A 20,174-nucleotide genomic window follows, 5' to 3' on the forward strand; every position below is an offset into this window, starting at 1 on the left:
TCCGTGGGTGTTGAAGCCAGAAATGATTATGCTGCACATGCACCTATATTGTTCACTTTTATTTCAATTCTCCCTTTGGTCAATTTTCTTCTTGTTAGAATTCTATTTATTTATGGAAAATGTATTATTTATTTGGGTTTTTTTAAATATAATGAGCTGTAATAAGATCTTCAACAGAAGTGATTGGGGTTAGATGGATTTTCAAGGCTGATTGCAACTCCGTTTGGCAACTTCCAGAATAAGGAGGGCTGGAAGGGAAGGTGTTTGGATTTGGAGGGTATTTTCAAGACTTATATCTTACGTTTACATATGTTGTGTTTCAGCATGGAACGGTGACAGATGCAGCTAGAGCATCCATATAGCACCAATTAAATTAATTAAGTTCTATAATTGCTCCCATAAAGTTAATATTGTGGAATTTTAAAGGGATAAATGGGACAATTAAACATCACAGGATATTTGCCCATGTTAGGCATTTAAAGGCAGATATTTTTTTATGAGAAACTCATATTAGGAATTCTGACAAAGATAAGTTAATGTTCAAATGAAAGGGTCAATGTTTTCATTTTTCTTATGATGCTAAAGTTAATGGAGATTCTATTTTAATCAATCAAAATATTCCTTTTGTACTTCATAACACTATATCAGACAAACAAACTCTTTACATTATTCTTACAGGTAAATTGTATAATAAAATGGTGGTATTGGCTAACGTGTATGCCCAGAACATTGATGAACTGGTAGTTTTGAAAGATTTTTTCAGTCCTATCTGATTTAAGCCAATACTCATTGATTTTGGGAGGTGACTTTAATTGTTGTCTGAGTACTGCTCTAGTTAGTTCTTCTAGACCAACGGTGTTTACTCAGTCTGCAGCTGTAATCTACTCTTTTTAAACAAATTTTGGTATTTCAGATGTTTGGCTTTTTTAAAATATCCTATTAACTCCAAATAGTAGCCTTAATAACAGAGAATATTCTTTTTTTTTCAAATGTGCATCATTCCTATTCTAGAATTGATTATTTTTTAATGGATAATCAATTCATTTCAATGACCAAATCATGAATATCAAGGAATAGTTATATCTAATTATGCTCCTGTTATCTTGTCTTTAAATTTTCCTGACATTCCTTTCACATAAAGGCATTGGGGTTTTAACTCTATCTTACTCTCAGAAAATGATATTTTGAATTTTATGGAAAAACATATACAGTTTTTCTTTTCTACTAATTATTCCACAACATTGTATGGGACACCATGAAATCTTATTTAAGAGGGCAAATTATTTTTTTATACAGCTAATATAAAGAAGAAGATAAATATGAAAGATTTGAATTAATTAATCAGATTAAACAAATTAATTTATAATATGCTCAAGATAAAATTTTGGATTTTTATAAAAGGAGAGTTGAACTTAAAATGAAATTTGATCTTATTTCTACTTACCTCATTGAACGGCACTTACAGAGAAGCAAGAGTCAATTTTACATTCATGGTGAAAAGTCTGGAAAACTTTTAACCAGCCAACTGAAAGGAATGGCTGCTGTAAAACAAAGTAATTAGATTCAGATGGGGGATGATACGGTGACCATTTGCCATTTTAAAATAAATGATACTTTTAGAGAATTCAATTCCAAACTCTATACATTTGAATTCAATAAAGATTACACTTCAATGTTGGATTTCCTGGATTGCCTAAATCTACCTATGCTTTCTCAGAATAAACATTCAAGTCTGGAGGCTCCTACTTCTCATGAGGAAATACTAATCTGGTAAATCTTCGGGACTAGATGCATATTATTATGAAGCTTTTTTATGGCTAGTACCTCATTTAATTTCTGTGTTTGATGATTCATTTAAACATGGGAATCTTCAGTTATCTTTTAATGAGGCTTGTATCTCCCTTATTTTGAAAAAAAAATGAAGGACCCTGTTGAAAGTGCTTCATATAGACCTATTTCATTATTTAATGTGAATATGAAGATTTTGTCCAAAATTTCGGGCCATAGATTAGAGAAAGTTTTACCATTAATTGTTTATGAGGACCAAAGTGATTTTATTAAGAATTGTTAACCTTATTTTCATATACATCGAATATTGAATATTTTATACTCACCTGCTACACCTGCCCCAGAAAGTGTTCTTTCTTTAGACACTAAGAAAGTTTTTGATCGGGTGGAATGGGACTATTTATTTGCCATTTTGGACAAATTTAATTTTGGACTGTTATGAACCCAGAGGACCCCAAAACTCAGCACCAATAAATATTCACTAAGACAAACTGTTACTTAAACAAAAGTTGTTTTTAATTATCTTTAACTTGAAAACAGAATCACACTTTAACTTAACTTAACCCCCTTCTAATTCTAAGTTCACGTTTATGTAATGTATGTATAAGTTCAGAAAAGTTCTTTGGTTTACAGTCCAATCATACTTCTAATTCCTCCAAGTTCACTGGTTGCAGGCAATTCTTATACTGTGCACTGAATTTCATATTTATAAAGTTCACCAAGCTTTGGTGCTTGAAAGGTAAATGGTTACTGCTGAGGAAGGTTCTTATAACCATATAACAGTTTATGGCATGGAAACAGGCCATCTTGGCCCTACAAATACCCCAGACCAATTCGAGCTCAGGCTTATCTACTTCAATGACTGCTTGCACGCCAGCGCTCAAGTCATGAATACTGATGATGACAAACTATGCTTGCTGTGATCAAAGGTCAGCCATCGGGCTTACCTCTTCATCAGAGGCTGCATAAGATTCGTTGAGGCCATGAGTAAACTCCAAAGCAGGTACAGCCCAAGACTAACGTGGTCTACTCCAGGCACCTCCTCGCTACGCACAAGCAATTGCCCAGCGAGCCCCTCAAAGAGTACATCCAGGCTCTACATCAACATTAGAGCACATATGGCTGTAAAGATGTACCTGCAGAAATCTATACAGACCAATTTGTCTGGGATGCGTAGCAGGCATCTGCTGAGACTATACCCAACAGTGGCTACTGGAGCTTGATGAACCAACCTTGGAAAAGGCTGTTGAGGTCACCAAAACACTGGATATAGCCTTCCATAACTTTTTCATCCGACAATGCGGCCTCCTCGTGGGGTTCGCAGGTGCCACAATCTCCGCCACTGCACAGGGGCATCCTGACTTCACCATTGCTGCCGCCGCCGCTGAGCCCCGGAGTCCCACTACTGCAGCCAACCAAAACATCCCCAGAAGCACTGCCCAGCCAAAGTGCTCATGGTGTGGTAAGAAAGGCCACTATGCTAAAGTAGGTAAGTCCAGATCTTCCCTCCAGAGCAGTGCTGCATGCAGGCAGTTGGGGCAGCCACCTTGGCTGTCGTCGCCATCACTTTCGTTCCCAAACAATAGTGTGAATGCGAAGAAGCTGCTCTTACAGGTCCGATACTGACAGCGACTCCAACTACAACTGGGTACTCCCTTCCATTACACTCGATCATCTCAGCCCTCACAAACTCACTCACTCAATGATGGAGGTCAAAGTAAACAAACACCCCATCACTTATCTGTTTGACAGTGGTAGCATCAAAGGTTTTGTGCACCCTGTCGCTGTGTAGGACTGTTCACTTGTAGTGAGTCCATCCACTTGCAAGATATCCTTGGTATCCAGGTCACAGTCAGCCAAGATTTTGGGTTACTGCATGGTATCACTAACTGTACGGAACACTACTTATGTCAATTTTAAACTATTGGTCATGCCCCAGCTCTGCGCACCAGTAATCCTAGGGCTGGACTTCCAGTGCCACCTCAAGAGTTTCACGAAATTCAACAGGCCCCATCCCCTTCTCACTGTCCGCAACCACCGACTTCCCCTCCACACGTGACTAATGGGCACACTGCGTCCTACTTACTACATCCAATCTGTGGGCTGTTCATGCTTTGGGAACCCCCTGCCCTTGTTCATTAACCTCACTCCTGACTGTAAGCCAATAGCCACCAAGAGCAGGAGATACAGCATGGGAGGCAGGAAATTTATCAAGTAAGAGATGGAACGGCTTCTGGCTGAGGGGATCATAGAACCAACTACAAGCCCCTCGATGGCCCAGGTCATGGTGGCCAAGAACAGGGAAAAACTCCACATGTTGGTTGACTACAGCTCAACTATAAACTGGTTAACCATATAACCACTTACAGCATTGAACAGGCCAGGTCCATGCCATAATAAATCCCCACCCTCCTAGTTCCACTGACCAGCACCCGGTCCATACCCCTCCAGTCCTCTCCTATCCACGTAACTATCTAGTCTTTCCTTAAATGTAACCAATGATCCCGCCTCGATCATGTTTGTCAGAAGCTCATTCCACATCCCCACCACCCTTTGCGTAAAGAAATTTCCCCTCATGTTCCCCTTATAATTTTCCCCCTTCAATCTTAAACCATGCCCTCTAGTTTGAATCTCCCCCACTCTTAATTGAAAAAGCCTATCCACGTTTACTCTGTATGTCCCTTTTAAAATCTTAAACACCTCTATCAAGTCCCCTCTCAATATTCTACGCTCCAGAGAAAAAAGCCCCAGTCTGCACAACCTTTCCCTGTAACTCAAACCTTGAAATCCTGTCAACATTCTCGTGAACCTTCTCTGCACTCTCTCTATTTTGTTTATATCTTTCCTATAATTTGGTGACCAAAACTGTACACAGTACTCCAAATATGGCCTCACCAATGCCTTGTACAATTTCATCATAACATCCCAACTCTTGAATTCAATACTCCGATTTATAAAGGCCAACATTCCAAATGCCTTCTTCACCACACCATCTACCTGAGTATCAGCCTTGAGGGTACTATTTACCACAACCCCTAAATCCCTTTGTTGCTCTGCACATCTCAATAGCCTACCATTTAATGCATATGACCTATTTAGATTTGCCTTTCCAAAATGTAACACCTCACACTTATCTGTATTAAATTCCATCAGCCATTTCTCAGCCCACACCTCCAGCCTTCCTAAATCACCTTTTAATCTACGGTAATCTTCCTCACTGTCCACAACACAACCAATCTTTGTATCATCCGCAAACTTGTTTATCCAATTCTCCACCCCTACTTCCAGATCGTTAATATATATAACAAACAATAGTGGACCGAGGACCGATCCCTGAGGAACTCCACTAGTCACTGGCCTCCAATTGGACAAACAATTTTCTACCACTACTCTCTGACACCTCCCATCCAACCATTGCTGAATCCATTTCACTACCTCCTCATTTATACCTAATGCCTCCACCTTTTTTCCTAACCTCCTGTGGGGAACTTTGTCAAAAGCTTTACTAAAGTCTAAATAGACAACATCCACAGCTTTCCCTTCATCAACCTTTTTTGTAACCCCCTCAAAAAACTCAATCAGGTTTGTCAAGCATGATCTACCCCTGACAAAAACATGCTGATTACTCCCTAGCAATCCCTGTACCTCCAAATAATTGTAAATACCATCCCTCAGAACACTTTCCATCAACTTGCCCACCACAGACGTCAGACTCACGGGCCTATAATTCCCAGGTTTACATTTAGACCCTTTCTTAAACAGCGGAACCACATGCGCCACCCTCCAATCCTTTGGCACTACTCCCGTGACCAGTGACATCCTAAATATCTCTGTTAATGGCCCCACTATCTGTCCACTAGCCTCCCTGAGTGTCCTTGGGAATATTTTGTCTGGTCCCGGAGATTTATCCACCTTTATCTTTTTGAACACAGCCATCACTACCTCCTCAGTTATCCTTATATGCTTCATTACCTCCCCACTATTTTTCTTTACCTCAACTGGTTCAATATTTTTTTCCCTAGTGAATACCGAGGCAAAGAAATCATTCAAAATTTCCCCCATTTCCTCTGACTTCTCACTCAGCCTACCCTCACTATCTACAAGGGGTCCAATTTTATCCCTCACTAATCTTTTACTTTTAATATACTTATAGAAACCCTTTGGATTTATTTTTACTCTGTCTGCCAAAGCCTCTTCGTGCCTTTTTTTGGCCTATCTAATTTCTTTCTTAAGATTCCTTCTACACTCCTTGTAGTCCTCCTTCAAATTGTCAGCTCTCTGTTCTTTATACCTCTTGTACACCTCCCTTTTTCTCCTAACCAAATTTCCAATATTCCTCGAAAACCAAGCCTCCCTATGACTTCCAGGCTTTCCTTTGATCCTCACTGGAACATAACTACTCTGTACCCTAAAAATTTCTTTTTTGAATATCCTCCATTTCTCATTTACACCCTCACCTGAAAATATCCTGTCCCACTCAATACACCCCAAATCCCTTCTTATTCCATCGAAATTTGCTCTTCTCCAATCCAGAACCTCAACTTTAGGCTCCTCCTTAAAACTACCTTAAAACTAACAGAATTATGATCACTAGACCCAATTGGATCTCCAACATTAATGTCTGATACCTGACCTAGCTCGTTCCCTAACAGGAGATCCAGTATTATACTGTCCCGAGTCGGTTCTTCTACTAATTGATTCAGAAAACAATCTTGAACACATTTAACGAACTCTAGCCCATCCAGTCCTCTAACTGTATGGGTATCCCAATCAACGTGAGGGAAGTTAAAATCTCTCATGATCACTACCTTATGATTCTCACACATATACGTTATCTCTCTACACATTTGTTCCTCCAGTTTTCTTGACCCATTTGGTGGTCTGTAATACACCCCTATTAGCACCCTCATGTCTCCTTCACCCCTCAATTCCACCCAAACAGCCTCACTGGACGATCCCTCCAGACCATCTTGCCACCTCACGGCAGTAATGTCCTCCTTAACAAGCAGAGCAACTCCTCCCCCTTTTTTACCCCCTGATCTATCACATCTAAAACAAATGTATCCTGGAACATTAAGTTGCCAGTCCTGCCCCTCTTGTAGCAAGGTCTCACTAGTTGCCACAATATCGTGACCCCAAGTATCTGTCCATGCTCTAAGCTCGCCTACCTTGTTCACTATGCTTCTTGCATTAAAATATATGCAATTCAGTGAATGACCCTCACATACATTCTTTTCTACCTTCTACCCTAATCTCCATCCTACCTTTGTTTTCGTTTTTATTCTTATCTAGGTGGCCATGCTCTCTTGACTCTGCTCTCACACTCTGTTCCCCACCCCCCTGCCAAACTAGTTTAAACCTTCCCCCACAGCTCTAGCAAATCTGCTTGCCAGCACATTGGTCCCCCTCCAGTTCAAGTGGAGTCCATCCCTTTTGTACAGGTCCAACCTTCCCCAGAAGAGATCCCAATGATCCAGAAATCTTATCCCTTGCCCCCTGCACCATCTCTTTAGCCACGCATTCATTCTCCACATCCTCCTATTTCTACCCTCACTAGCGCGTGGCACCGGCAGCAATCCAGAGATTACTACCTTGGAGGTCCTGTTTTTTAACTTCCTACCTAATTCTACATAATCCTGTTTCAGGCCCTCATCTCTACTTCTAGCTAAGTCATTGGTCCCCACATAGACCATGACTTCTGGCTGTTCTCCTTCCCCTTGCAGAAAGCTATGTACTCGATCAGAGATATCCCTGACCTTGGCACCAGCGAGGCAACATACCAACCTGGATCCCCGATCTCGTCCCACAAACCTTCTATCTGTCCCTCTGACTAACGAGTCCCCAACTACAAGTATCCTGTTCTTATCCCTCCTTCCCTTCTGAACCTTAGGGGCAGCCCCCATGCCAGAGACCTGACCCCCACTACTCATCCCTGATAGGCTGTTCCCCCCAGCAGTATCCAATGCAGACTACATATTGACACACCTGGATGTGTACTCCCTTTACCATATCGCTGACATGGTGAATCAGTTCACCCAATACCAGATATTCTCCACCATTGATTTAAAGTCGGCTTATCACCAGCTCCCTATCCTCCAGGAGAACCATCAGTACACTGCATTCAAGGTGGAGGGTCGCCTCTAACACTTCCTAAGGGTCCCTTTCAAGATCACCAATGGGCTCTCTGTTTTCCAACGGAAAATAGACCGGATGTTGAACCAGCACAGGCTCAAGGCCACATTGCTGTATTTGGATAATGTGACCATCTGCAGCCATGACATGCAGGACAACAATGCAAACCTGGAGAAATTCCTCCAGACGGCCAAGGCACTCAACCTTACTTATAACAAAGCAAAGTGTGTGCCCCACACATCACGTCTGGCCATTTTCAGTTGGACCGTGGAACATGGTGTCATTGGCCCAGACCCTGACTGCATATTCCTCCTGATTAAACTCCCTCTGCCTCGCAGCCTCAAGGCCGTGAAGAGGTGCTTGTGGTTTTTCTCTTACTACGCACAGTGTATTCCCAATTATGCCGACAAAACCAGAGCCCAGGTGAAAGCCACATTCTTTCCACTCCTGGAGGCCCATGAGGCCTTCACCCACATTAAAGGGGACATTGCCAAGGCCACGATACATGCCATTGTCAAGTCCACCCTTTCACTATAGCAACTGTAGTGCACCACTCTAGGGCGTATGTATATGTACATGTGTGTGTGTGAACAGTTTCCTGAGATGGTGGGAGACATCAGTAAGTAAATTCTCTTTTGTTATTTGAATCTTGCAGCTCTAAGTTATTTAAGAAGCCTCCCAAGTAAGACAGAGACATAACATGGTGGCAGCGATATAAGAGAACAAGAATAAAGATATACAATTGATTGTAAGACACTGAAATATGAAGGGGAAGAAGAGAAAAATATTAGTGAAAAAAAAATGGCTGGGGCAACAGCAGTTCACCCAGTGATGGATTGGGAGGCTGAAGTCATTACTGAATCATTTAAAAAGTTTCAGCAGAATTGCAATTTAGCATTAAAAAACTATTTTAAAAATGTAACAGCAGAGGAGAAGGTCAGTTATATACTTCTCTGGACAGGGGAGCGAAGCCTTAACTTATTTTAATAGCTGGGAGCTTACAGAGGTGGAGAAAAATTATCCAGAGCAGATATTTGCAAAATTTGCTTCTCACCTTGAACCCAGGTCTAATCATAGAATTAAATGCTATGAATTTTAAGACTTAATGCAAGAGAATGATGAAATTGCTGATAACTTCCTCACTCGACTAAAAATTTCTGCTGAAAAATGCAGATTTAAGGATATAGAGGAAAGATTAGTTGATCAACTAATATGGAAAAGTGCCCAATCTGAAATGCAAAAGTCCCTTATAGGGAAAAATAGCTTGAAGCTGCCAAATCTAGTCACATCCAGAGCATATGAAGCCACGAGGATGCAAATTAAATCCCTATCTATGCAGACCCACCCACAGCAAAGAGAAAGAAGGGTTGATGCTATAAAGAATGCAATCAGAAAAGTGCAAACCCCCAAGACCTGCAGGAAGTGTGGCAGACAACTCCCCTTCGAAGACCGAAACAAATGCCCTGCATATGGTTCTCAATGTGAAGCCTGTTATAAAGCAAACCACTGGGCGGAGATGTGCATATCTGATGTGAAGAAAAAAGTAATACCAGTGAAGAAAAAAAAGACAAGCAGAAGATCCACCACTTAAAAGGAAACAACAATGAGGATTCCTACACCCAGATACTGGACATAGAATCCATATGCTTTCACAAGATGTTGGGTGAGATTAAAGAAGGAAGTGAGTTGAACACAAGGATCCAAATTCAGAGGACAATCTAGAACAAGCCTATGATATTTAACCTAAAGGTGAAGTGGATACTGGATCACAAAGCAACATCCTTCCACCACACTCTACTGCCAGATTTTGCCAGAGAACATAATCAAAGGGTATCCAAAAGATGGTGCATTAGAAACAGCAAATGTTACATTAACGGCCTATAGTGGACCCATGATTAAGCAGGTAAGGAGAGCTAAGATCAATGGCTGCCATAAGGAAATGAACATCCTTTGTACATTCTACATGGTAGACGCAGATGGACCAGCAATTCTCGGTCTGGATAGCTGCCAGGAATTGCAATTGATCTCTGTCAATTATGAGATCCAGATGAAGAAAATATCCAAATGGATCAAGAGAAACACGCAACAAAAAGAGGAAATGATTTCCACAGAAATACCTCCCAGGCAATGGCACACAGTGGGAGCAGAGTTATTCACTGAGAATCAAGAGTGGTATTTAATAGTAGCATGTTATTACTCTAAGTTTCCATTCATCAAAAGGGTGAAACACTTGAGAGCGTCAACTATCACTTCAGAAATGAGAACGCTCCTTGTTGAACAAGGAATATTCGAGCAAGTAATATGTGACAATGGAACACAGTTTAAGTCACAAGAGTTCAGATAGCTGGCTGCAGAATATGGGTCTGTTATCACTACATCATCCCCCTACTACCCCAAAGGTCATGGGTTCATTGAAAGACAAGTGGAAACTGTGAATCACACACTAGTTAAGTGTCGCAAAACAAAAGAAGATCCATACCTAGCTCTTCTATCATTATGAGCAACACCTTTAAGGGCTGACATGAAGTCCCTGGCAGAATTTCTAAATGGAAGGAGATATGAAATAACTCTACCAAGCAAAATACATCCACCAGAAGACCAGGAGGAAACCAGAAGAAGACTGGCTGATGCACAAGAAGAAGGATGCCAGCATTATAACAAACATGTGCAAACATTGCCAGAACTCTTCAGAGACCAGTAAGTGTATATTCAAGAGATGATGTTGAAAACATGGACCCCAGCAAAAGTCATCAGAGAAGCTGAGACAACAAAATCATACATTGTTGAGACAGACTCTGGCAATCAGCTGAGGAGGAACAGAATTCACATACAGCTGACACAAGATGTGATGAAGCAGAAAGCTTTAATACCAGCAAAACCTGCAACACCAATATCAATTGAAGAGTCCACAACCACTAATAGAGAAACATCAACAAAGCAGTTGTCAGGTGAAGCAGAACAAGCTACATCACCTACACGTGTACCAGCAACATAGAGCCCAACAGTCGCAGCCAAATCCACAAGATGATGAAGGAACATACTGCCACCAGTGCGATATCGATAAGGACTATTTAAAAATAGTTGTGTAAATAAACTAGTGTACAAGTTCAGTTACTTAAGTTACAGTTGAAAGACAGTGATAAAGAACACTAAATTGTTCTTTATCTTGAGAAGGAGAGAAGTTATACAGTCTGGATAATGTGACCATGTAAGAATACATCCTATACACTGTAGTAACTGTAATGCACCACTTGCGCGCGCGCGCGCGCGTGTGTGTGTGTGGACAATTTCCTGAGATGGTGGAAGACATCAGTAAGCAAAGTTTCTTTTTTATTTGAATCTTGCATCTCTAAGTTATTTAAGAAGCCTCCCAAGTAACCCACCCCTTTCCAGGTGGAGACCGATGCCTCCAATTTCCCTCTAATAGCCACCCTCAAGCAAATGGGTAGACCGGTAGTATTCTTCTCCCACAGTCTCCATGGCCCTGAGGTCCGACACTCCTCCATTGAGAAGAGTCCCAGGCAATAGTTGAGGAGGTGCACCACTGGAGGGACTATCTGGCCAGTAAGTGATTTACCCTGCTGATTGACCAACATGCAGTTGCATTCATGTTCCACAACAATGAGTAGGGTAAAATCAAAAACAATAAAATCCTGAGGTGGAGGATAGAACTCTCCACCTATAATTTACAACATCCTATACTGGCCTGGGAAGCTCAATGAGCCCCCGTATGCCCTGTCCCAGGGAATGTGCACCAGCTCATAGCCCAACCAGCTCCAATCCCTCCATGAGGACTTCTGACACCCCAGTGTCACTAGACTTTTTCATTTCATCAAAGCCAAACACCTCCCCTACTCCATTGACGACATCTGGACCCAAACTAGAAACTGCTGGGTTTGCACTGAATACAAAACTTACTTCCACAGGCCCAACAAGTCACACCTGATCAAGGCAACCCGACCTTTCGAGTGCCTGAATGTGGATTTCAAGGCTGCCTTCATCTAATCAGAACCTGTACTTCCTCAACATTGTTGATGAGTACTTCTGATTCCCTTTTGCCATCCCCTGCCCAGGCATGACTGCAGCCACTGATACAAAGGCACTATGCAGCAACTTCACCCTATTTGAATACCCGAGCTTCATCCATGGCGATCAGAAGTGCTCTCTTATGAGTGACAAGCTGCGACAGTACCTCTTGGTATGGGGCAAAGCCACCAGCAGAAGCATGAGCTATAACCCCCTGGGAAATGGCCAGGTGGAGCGGGAGAACACCACAGTATGGAAGGCAGTCCTCTTAGCATTGACATCTACCTGTTTACCAGTGGCAGGAAGTCCTTCCCGATGCCCTCAACACAATCAGATCCTTCCTGTGTACTCCCACCAACACCACGCCTCATGAAAGACTGTTTTCCTTCCCCAAGAAATCAGCATTGGGCACAACACTACCATCCTGGCTGACATCCCCAGGCCTAATTCTACTCAGGAGGCATGTACAGGACTTCAAGAGCAACCCACTGGTGAAGGAGGTCCACCTCCTCCACACCAACCCCCAGTACACCAATGTGGTGTACCCTAACAGATGTGAGGACATGGTTTCTGTCCAGGACCTGGTCTGCGCAGGAGACACAGAGACCACCTCCCACGCCCAGTGAACCCCCACCGCACCCAGGCACTCTATCCCAATCCAGACACCAGCTGCTACAACCACCACGGCTGATCCCCACCCCCATCCTGATCCACACCCCCAGGCACAGCAACTCCTGACACACTTCCACCTGACTGGGAACAGGCAACTGTGCCGCAGCTGGCACCACAATGGTCCACAAGGAACAGAAGACCACCAGACCAGCTGAACTTGTGATGGACACTGGACTTTCTCCCCCACGGGACTTTTCTTTTAAAAGAGGGAGTGAATGTGGTGATACACCACTGTATACTGTTACTTGGTTACTGTCACTGACACATATGTATGGCTGGCCCACCTTCCCTCAGTGACTCCACCCCCTGGAATCCCCTAATAAAGGCAGTTAAGCCAAGTCCCTCCCTCAGTACAAGTCCTGGAATTGGGACAGAACAGGAGCACGGTCCAAGTCTTATGGTATTAAAAACCCTGTCATCCTGCAACCCCAGCCTTTTGGTTTTATTGATTATGTATCCCTCCAAAAAAAATGTTTAGGGACTTTAATCACCAGGAAGTTCCACGTCCTTGGCTTTCAGTTTGATCCTATTTATTCTAGGATCATTTCCAGAAACCCTAGAATATGTTTTTTTTTAAATAGTTCCTGGACATGTGTGATAAGATCAGCATTCATTGCCCATACTTCATTATCACTGAACAGAGGGTTCAATCAAAAGTGAACCATATTGTTAGATCAAGAGACACATGTTGGTCAGGCTGAGAAGGATAATAGCTTTCTTCCCCGAAACCACTTATGGACAAGATGGGAATTTTCAATAATCAAGAAGTTTCATGATCACTTGGAAAGAAAATCTTCAAATTCTTCAAATGCCATGAAAGGATTCAAACACTTGTACCAAGATCAGTGAGTTAACCTTATGAGGTCTTTTCATAAACAGAAGGAGGTACTGAGAGTGGGTAGTTATCCATTTTTTACAGAAATTTCACAACCTTCCTTCCCATCCCATCTCCATCATCCCCCATCTCTGCAACTCCTACCACCCACCAAGACTTGAGCTCAGCCATTTTTTTCTGTACACTCCCATAAGAACACACAGTCTCTTCAGTGACAAGAACCTGAACTTCAAGTTCAAGTCAGGTTCAACTTGATTGTCGCATGTGCCGAGGCTCAGAGGGAACATTTGCTTTGCAAGGAGTCTGGCTAATCAGCCCAACAGAAATCAATTAGCTTAACAAAAGCAGCATTATTTTACTGTTCCAGAGTTCATTCAAGAGTCCAATAAACTGTACTTGAACCTAGTGGTGTGTGATCTTGCCCTCGTCAATCTTCTTCCCAATGGGAGGAGGGTGAAGGGAGTGTTGCCCATTTTTCCAAGGCAGCAGGGATTACTAATGGAGGGAGAAGGGTTTGTATGAAGGTCGGTTGTGGCAGTAGATTCAAGGCTGGCTGAGAGGCTGGAGTTCATGTGAGCCATGACTAACCTCCTGAATCACTTAATTATCATGGCTGTCAGGCTGGTAATCATTTAGGCCCATCGTTATGTTCTAAAGCAGGGGCAGGCAACCTTTTACCATGCAAGGGCCAGATGGTATGTCAGACATGTAATTTAAGTTTTCAATTGGCTCTGCTTGAAGTATGTAATGTACAATGTATGAACATAACTGACAATAATTTATCAAAAATCAATCCACTGAAAAAGTTCAAGCAACAAGATCAACCTTTAAAATCTAAAGGATAATAGTGAGCTTCTTAAAGCAGGTGGGCACTTCAGCCTGTAGCAGGGAGAGGTTAATAATGGCTGTATTGACCCCTGCCAGCTGAGCAGCACAGATTTGAAGGACCAATCATGGATTGTTTCTGAGCCAGTCACTTTCAATGGGTTCACTCTCCGAGCTGAGTTCTGTGGCAGTGACCTCAAGTGCAGATGTGCCTGAGGTTGAAGTGGTGTGTCTCTGTGGATCACTGGCTTCCTTTTCAAAGTCCCTTATTTCCAGCCTTGACAAGACATTGTGGTTATAGTCACGTTGATATATTATGTAATAGATATCGAGGGATGAGTTCAAGAGCTTTAGGCTAATCTAGGGATTCAGAAATACATGTAGGTTTCAAAACCAATACTTATCAAAATCATCTGTATGTTATTAGTTTATAGTGTTTAACTTTCACCCAATACCTGTCATTTGATAAGATACATTGGTTTTCACATCATACACATAAACCACTTAATTATTTTCTGAAATGCTCCAAGTTTTTTATTGTTACTGTGAAGCAAAATGGCATTCACAGATAACTATACCAGGCTTGATGTGTCAAAGTTAAGTCAATAAATCACGTGAATGTGCTTACGAAACAAATATTCATGGAGCCTGACTATAAATACTTTCCATTGTAGTGCACGTATAATTCTTGTTGATTTACAGTATATACCCAGCCAGGGTTCCAGCCATGCCATACATCACAAATAACATCCTCTGTGATGGCGGTGATTTTCTCTTGCTTATACTGCTTGATATCCAATTATCCATTCCACAATGTTCCACCATCAGTTAACCTATCCAAATGTGAGCTTCCCAAGCAAAGGTTTAATTTCTCACTCCTGCACTCTCCAACCCTTTCATTATTATATTTGTACTTTGAAACATCCAGCTTTGGATCCACAGTGATTCACTTTATCTGATTTCAAACTGCTCATCTTGACTAGGACACAAGAACTTTGCTCAAGACCTGACACATTATTGATGTGTGATGCAGTCAGTAAAAGCTAAATCATTAATTGATAAAGGTTGTGCAGGAACCCAGTTTTGTGTGCAGATCTAGTCTTGCAACATCTGGTTATGGATATTACAGAAATGTTATAGGAGAGGAATCTCCATGACCTCCAATCAAACTCATAGTCATGCAGTCATACAGCGTGTGACCAGACCAGATGTTGTTGGAACAGTGTTTGGGCCACACAATGAGGACAATAATGGACAAAATATGCAGCCATTTGGAGTTTCAGTATGGAGGATGATCACGGAGAAGGTGCTGTCGCCACCCTCAATGGTTGGGCTTTGTAAGCGTGAATAAAAGCTCTCATGACTGCAGGGAGAACAAATGCTTTTATTATTTTATAAATCTGGGTAGGGTTTCACAGTAGTCTTCAGAAGGGTTCTGAGTTTAGGCAGGAAACCATTTTGCTTCACAGTAACAATAAAAAAACTTGGAGCATTTCAGAAAATAATTAAGTGGTTTATGTGTATGATGTGAAAACCAATGTATCTTATCAAATGACAAGTATTGGGTGAAAGTTAAACACTATAAACTAATAATATACTAATAACATAAAATGGCTTGATCCTCCTTTTCTACTGATGGCTTCCAGAGCTCGTGGCCTTGTAATGTCTGTGAAAAAAATGCAATTGGCCTGCCCACCTGGTTGAGGGTAGCAGCCAAGGCTACATCCGAAGTGTCACTTTCCACTTGGAAAGGTACATTCTTGTCCACCATGTGCATGGTGGCTTTCATAATGTGGTTCTGGAGGTAGTTAAAATCTATTTGGACTTCAGCTGAGAGGGGGAAATTAGTGGCTTTTAAGAGAGGGCGAACCTTATCAGTGTATTGAGGGATCCACTGGGCGTGACATGAGAAAAATCCCAGGCATCTCCTCAAAGCCTTTGAGGTCCTGGGGATGGGGAGCTCTAAAAGAGGACACATTCTTTTATCAGGATTGGGGCCAATGATGCCATTCTCCACCTTGTCTCGCCAAGGACAGCCAGACATTTAGTCCTGAACACACACTTGTCAGAGTTTTAAGTGAGGTTCAGGGCTTTCACCACGTGGAGAAAACTTTGGAAGTTGGCATCATGGTCTTCCAAGGTCAGGCCACAGATGGCGATATTATCGAGGTAGGAGAAGGTAGCCTTCAACCTATACTCGTCCATCATTTTGTCCATCTGCCTCTGGAAGATAGAAACCCCAGTAGGGATACCGAAAGGGACCCTCCAGAATTGAGAGAGATGACCGTTAGCCTCAAATGCCATATATGGATGGTCCTCGGAATGGATTGGCAGCTGGTGATAAGCAGCTTTCATGTTGATGGTCAAATAAACCCGATACTGCGCAATATCATTCATAATGTCTGAAATTCAAGGGAGTTGATACGCATCCAGGTGTGTATACCAATTAATGGTTTGGCTATAGTCAGTTACTAGCATAGACTTGTTTTCCCTTTTTACCACCACCACTTGGGCTCTCCATGGGCTGATGCTAGATTCGATTATATTTTTGTTGAACAGACATTATGTCTCAGACTTTATGAAATCTTAGTCTGTAGTGCTGTATCTCCTGCTCTTGGTAACAATAGGTTTGCAGTCCGAGGATAGATTTGAGAAGAGAGGTGGGGGGTAAATATTCAGTGTGGAGAGGCCTCACGTGGGTTCTGATTTTAGGGGCCCTCCGTTCCGAACCATTACAGGAGGGAGGGGACCAGAATACTCTACAGTCACGCTTTTAAGATGACGTAGGAAGTCCAGACCCAACAACACCGGAGACACAATCATTAATTATATACAGGCGAAATTTACTGAATTCCCCCTTCAAGTGACAAATGTACTATACAATGTTGTTGAACATGTGTAGAATGCGAATGAGATGCAAGTAATTGGAAGGATACATCTTTAGGTTGTATTCTTGCACAGTCCATGAGTCTGTGAAGCTTTCAGTAGAGCCCATGTGATTAGGCATTTATTGGAATGTCCGTTTACCATCAGTCACTATGGAGTTGCTGAACTGGTGAGTTCTGTCCTGATCTAGGGCCTTCGAGGCTATGTCTCCAGAGACTCCATACTCCTCACTCGAGTGGCCCCCACCATCCTGGGTTTCCCTGCATGGGTAAGATGGCATCGACCTCATGCTGTGACAAGATGGCTGCTCTCCTTCCTCCTCCAATGTTGAATTTGAGTCACGGCAAAATGGTCGCTGAGCCTTTTTGCACCATTTCCTCACCGCCACCCTCCTTCGGCATGTAGCACAGCAAGTGGGCTCGGGTGAATTCGGGGCAGACGTCTTGGGGCTGGAATCAGATCTGGGAGTGGTGTAGGCTACAGACTTTCCCGGTCTTCCCATCACGCAGCTTGCCCTTGCCCAATCCTCTTTATTGCCACAGCTGGAACACACTGGGTCTTTAGCTGGGCAACGAGATCAGGGATGCTGTCTCTTGCCGCAAAATAATCACTCCCTAGTAAGGGAAGCAGCAGCTGGCGTGGCGGGAGCTGCTGGTCCTTGGAAGGGGTCACCTGGGTGGGCGAGCTCGTTGGCTTCAAGGTTGTCTTTCTCAAGCTTGGCCTTTTCCAATGATTTGGCCAGTTCAATGTAGCCAGGTCCTTCTTTCCTGACTCAAGCAGTTGCTGCCTCATGTACCTCAAGCGGATCCCTGCAACTAGAGTATCCCGGATCTGATCTTCCTCATGAATGCGGCCCGTAGCCACTTTGTACCAGCTCTTCTTGGCAAGCATCTATAGATCCAGCACAAAGTCATTGATAGTTTCTCGTGGCTGTTGGTGATGTAGTGCGAGTCAGTGCCTCACTAGGACCTCATTTTGTGACTTCAGATACCTAGCTTTCACTGCCTCAACAGCAGCGTCATATGTAGTACCCTTGAAACTAGTGCAGACCTCCTGAGTTCATTGGCGTGGAAGATGTCTCTGGTCACATTCAGGTAGGCCTGCAAGTAGTCTAGACCGTGTGAACTCCTCAGCCACGTTGGGGGACAGAGGGTCTATCAGCAGTATCAGGCTTGAAATGCACTTCCATCATTTAGGGAATAAGCTAATAAAAATTGTAGTGTGAATAAATTCTCTCACAACTGGAGGGAGAACAAATGCTTTTATTAGCTTATAACTATGAGTAGGGTTTCACAGTAGTCTTCAGAAGGGTTCTGAGTTTAGGCGGGAAACCAGAGTTATATGTGAGCAGATGGGAGGCGGGGCCAACCTTCAGCACAACACCCTACCAGTGTATCTCAGTTCCATGCAGGACAGGAATGAGTGGATCTAATTGCAGAGAGGAGTATGATCTTGGCATGACCTTGGCCCTTCATACAGGCCCTTCAACCAAACTCATCCATGCTGACCAAGTTGGCATTCTGTCTGCATTTGGTCCTTATCCATATAGCTGTCCAAATGATAATATTATTAATAATAATAATGCTCAGTTTATTGTCAAAAATGTACATAGGCACTGAAATTCTTACTTGCTGCAGCTAAACTCTACCTCTGTTAAAAAAAATATCATTAGCACGTATTGAATTACCCCAGTACAGAAAGAGGCAATAAATACAAAAGATAGAAAATAAATACTTACGGTAAATTCAATTTTAAAAAGTGGTGTTTGAAATTAGTGCAACTTGGTCTTTTTGCAGAGCCAACATGATTTATGATTAGGGGAGGAAATCTGTTCAAAAAAGCTGTTCTTAAACCTAAATAGAGGTGTTGGACTTTTGCTTCGTATCTTCTTCCTCAAGGTAGCAGTGAGAAAAGATTTTGGCCAAGGTGAGGAGGGTTCTTCATGATGTTGTTTGCTTTTTTGAGGTTGGAGCCTGTGATGGACCTGGCTATGTTTGATATTTTTTGCAGCCTTCTGCATTCCTGGGCACTCAAATTATCAAATCTGTGATGCAACCTGTCCTTTAAACAAACAGAATCCATAGCCTGAATTCAAAGGGAAGTTTCAATGAATGTAACCACCTTTAGTGTTGAGTGGATAAGCCATATTGGACTTCACCTTCACCGAAACCATACTACTTACAATTCAGTTCAATCCACATGAAAATTAACATGTCCTGAAATGTCATAAAATCATGTTCCAGAACTACCCACATTTCTAGTCAGGCTGTTTCTTCATACAGCATTACAATTCTGCCATCTACCCAGCAGTAAGAAAGATTGTCAAGTATCATCTGTCATCTGGGCCACCCAACATGTTTGATTGGCAGACAAGAGACTGCAGAAGCTGGAAATTTCAGCCACTACTTTCAAGAGAAGGGATGCAGGAATTCAAAAAGATGTCTAAGCATTACTTTCTCAAGAAAAATTATAAAACCTGTTTTTTTTAATGCAGACCTACATTAATGTAGCCCTTTTGGTCCATGAGCCCATGCAGTCCATTATACCCAAATGACCTACACCCCACGTTTTTGAACGGTGGGAGGAAACTGGAGCACCCAGAGGAAACCCACACAGACATCTGGAGAATATACAAACTCCTTACAGACGGCGCCTGATTCAAACCTCAGTTGCCAGCGCTGTAACAGCATTATGCTAACCGTGTCACCCTCAACCCATCTTTCCACTTGGCCAACTAATTGAAGTTATCCTAATAAAACAATGGGCAACAAGAACTAATGATTTAACTGATTCTGCTTTAACAACGTGCACACTGGCATCGACATTGGTATCCCTGTCATCATGTGTAGACATCCCTTTCCACCGGTATTACCGCAAACAGGTCCAGGAGAAAGGCTGGAAAACTTGTGCACCTCTCTGGGCAGCCCATTATAATCTCCTCATGTAAATGCCCTTCTATTAATTACCACACCAATCCACTTGGGCTCAATTATGTTCAATAATGATCATG

General features: G+C 42.5%; 2 long non-coding RNA genes across 2 annotated transcripts in view; one reads left to right on the top strand and one right to left on the bottom strand.

Annotated features, from left to right (window-relative positions):
- LOC138757242 (uncharacterized) overlaps positions 1-20,174 on the bottom strand; it is a 1,106,005-nt gene that overhangs the window by 670,544 nt on the left and 415,287 nt on the right. The gene's annotated exons all lie outside the window — the stretch shown is intronic.
- LOC138756136 (uncharacterized) overlaps positions 1-20,174 on the top strand; it is a 55,405-nt gene that overhangs the window by 34,723 nt on the left and 508 nt on the right. The gene's annotated exons all lie outside the window — the stretch shown is intronic.

Source organism: Narcine bancroftii, chromosome 3, assembly GCF_036971445.1.
Source record: "Narcine bancroftii isolate sNarBan1 chromosome 3, sNarBan1.hap1, whole genome shotgun sequence".
In the NCBI taxonomy this organism is placed as follows: domain Eukaryota; kingdom Metazoa; phylum Chordata; class Chondrichthyes; order Torpediniformes; family Narcinidae; genus Narcine; species Narcine bancroftii.